The following is a 3,060-nucleotide window of genomic DNA, read 5'->3' on the forward strand; positions in this document are numbered from 1 at the left end:
ATGGTGAAGCAAAGCAAACTTTGTGTTAGTACCAACCGCTCATTCATTTAGGAGTAAACACTGCAGTCTAGTTTGCTCTCGTGAAATTGTATACACGTTGCTTGGCAACGCCCTCATCTCGCCCGTAGCCTATATCACTCTCCCTTTTAGCTTTTCTTCATTGCATTCTCTTTTTTTTCTTTGATGGTTCAGCCCCGTTATCAGTCATTATGACGACAAACAACTGTCTCAAACAAGGCTACCGCTCCCCTTCCCTCACCTGGAGGGATAGGCTTCTCAAATTGCGTTGCTGCCCCTCACTGAAATCTGCGACCAATACGGATATGTGACCATAGAGCATGCACTCGTGAACCGAAAATCGGACTGGGTGTGCGACCAGACCAAACGCAGTAATAAAAACTATATAAAAATGTCTTTCTTTGCACTGATGGTCTTGTTTGCTGTTAAAGGTAATTTATGATTATGAGAGGAAACATGAGGCTGTTTAAAAGATATTTAAATGTTACTCGTAGCCGCTTTAATGTTGACTCATTTCAGCAGCATACAGCTAAAGTCTGTTCAGTCAGTGTATATATTGGCTGTTCATATTAAATACACACTCTCCGCCTTCCAGTGGTCAAATCCACATGAACAATGCAAAGCAGAAAATTATCTTGAATACAATCAGTATGTGTTCTGATTGAAGTCAAGTTGTGGGAAGAATCACATTGAGGCTGGAGAAAAACCATGGCATCCGTAACACCTGTGAGTGAGAGACGTGATACAGTATAACTATGTTTCACCTTATCTGTGTGGAGGTAAATGTTGTAATGTGACAGCCTTGTTCTGCTATTTGCTCTGGGTGAGGTTTGTTCAAGGGGTTTTGCGTTCACAATGCGATCCATTTAGGTGCCACCCGTTGGGGCCAGCACTGGATAGCGCCAGGGTTGAAAAACAATTCGCCTTCGTCCGCCAAATGCTTGCCTATTCCGCGTCTTTGTGAGGAAGAAGAAAGCTTCAGTAAGTTTAGATAAGATTGAGAAAAAGTGTAAAAGAAAATAGAGCGCCTGTTGAATGACACTGGAGAGGAAAGAGGCCTGAGCCAATCCCAGGGAGGAGGCTTTCTAAAGGGGGTTCAACTGTTTGTCTCACTGCTGCTGGAGGGACCACGCCCAGACCTCCACCACACACACACACACACACACACACACACACACACACACACACACACACACACACACACACACACACACACTCACACACACACAGGAACCTGATCTGTCACGCGGCCAACAGGGTTTCCTGTGGTTGAGGCAAGACTATCGAGTACCGACCCAAATTTTTGTTTCAGGGGAGGGGGATCTGTTTACATTTCTAGAGCCTGCAGTTAGTTTACAAAAGACGATTACTCTATATGTAATTCTTAGTATTGAATTATTCTATAATATTAATATTAAATATTATTTCATTATGTTAATATAAGTGTTAAATCACTCTTTATTCATACAGTGATTACTTACATAATGTGCACGTTTCATAAAGCCGATCTCTCATTCAGCTGCTCTGCATGTAATCGGCAAATAAACATATTGAAATGGTTATCCAATCACAAGAGAGAACGCTACAAACCGACACCCGTCTCACTCATGGTCTCACTGCCGGTGCACCCCAGAGCAACAGATGTGTGAATGTTTATGCGCCTACAATGGCGGAGCAGGTAAAAATCCTTCCCAATGTCTGTTTTGATGGTTTTTATCATGTTTTATCACACTTATGGATCTGAGATGATGCTAGATAACTCGCTGCTTGAAGACCGCAGTGCATTAATGTGGTGACGTAGGGACGAGCGAGGGGACTGCTAACTGCAGTAACTGACAGGAAGTTAGCTAAAAGAACCATTCCGCTTACAGCACCTTTAACTTGTCAGGTATAGCTTTTTAACTCCATACAGTGTTCCATGGACCCAATTTTCCTGTGAGGAGAGTTTGTTTATTCAGATATATACTTTATAAATTTTTCATTACTTTGACACACCCAAAGTTACATAGTGCACCTTTAAGCTCACCTCATCTCTTTTCTCCCCTCTCATCCCGTTTTCTCTATTCCTATTCTTGCACCTCTCCATTGCCTGCTCCTCTGTTCTCCCTTCACTCTTCATCTTCTCCATGTTGACTCATCCCCCTCTCCCTTAAACTCCTTCACTTCCGTCTCCTATTTTGTTTTTATCCCCCTCTTCCTCCCTTTTTAACCTCCTATCCCTCGCTTCCCTCTTGCCACAGAAAACATCCCTCCTCCTGTTATTGTTATTATGTAGAAGGGGCAACTGGACCCAAGTCCTTTATGTGTGTTGCGTGCCCCACCCTTGTCGCCCCTCCTCACACACACACACCCACAACCACTCCACTCACCGCAGTTACTAACCCAACACTCTATCTCACACACACACACACACGCACACGCACACACACACACACACACACACACACACACACACACACACAGACGCACGCTCTGTTGTTTCTTCTTAGGATCTGGACTGAAGGGGAAGAAGAAAGGGAGTGGATGCTTTCGCCACATCTCTTTAGAGGAGTTTTGCACATGATTCTTATAATCACTGGATTCTAAGGACTTCAGCATGGAGATCGGTTACACTCTACAATAAGGGTACATTAATTAACTGTTAGTTACTGCTTAGTGAAATCATACTAAACATTAACTCATCATAAACTAACCGTTAATAAATGCTTAGGTAAAGCTTAATAAGCATACGCTAACTGTTGTGTTTAGTTGATGAGTAACTAAGCATTACTTAACCAAGCACAGTTAATGCCTAACCAATCATTAACTAACCATTAATAACTAAGCAATAATAGTTCGCATTAAATAATGTATTGTACCCTTATTGTAAAGTGTTACCTGGAGATCAGAAGGTTAAATCTTTCCAAAGGCAATAACAATGTTTTGCTTGTAGTAGTAGCCCGTTTCTGTCCCTATGTGACAAGTTGTTGGTCATTGAACTGCAAGGAATGAAGAATGAACTGATGCAACTCTTAGTTCTGCCACACCAAACAGCAGTCTCCC

This window comes from Ammodytes marinus (genome assembly GCF_949987685.1).
Source record: "Ammodytes marinus genome assembly, chromosome: 1".
Lineage (NCBI taxonomy): Eukaryota > Metazoa > Chordata > Actinopteri > Uranoscopiformes > Ammodytidae > Ammodytes > Ammodytes marinus.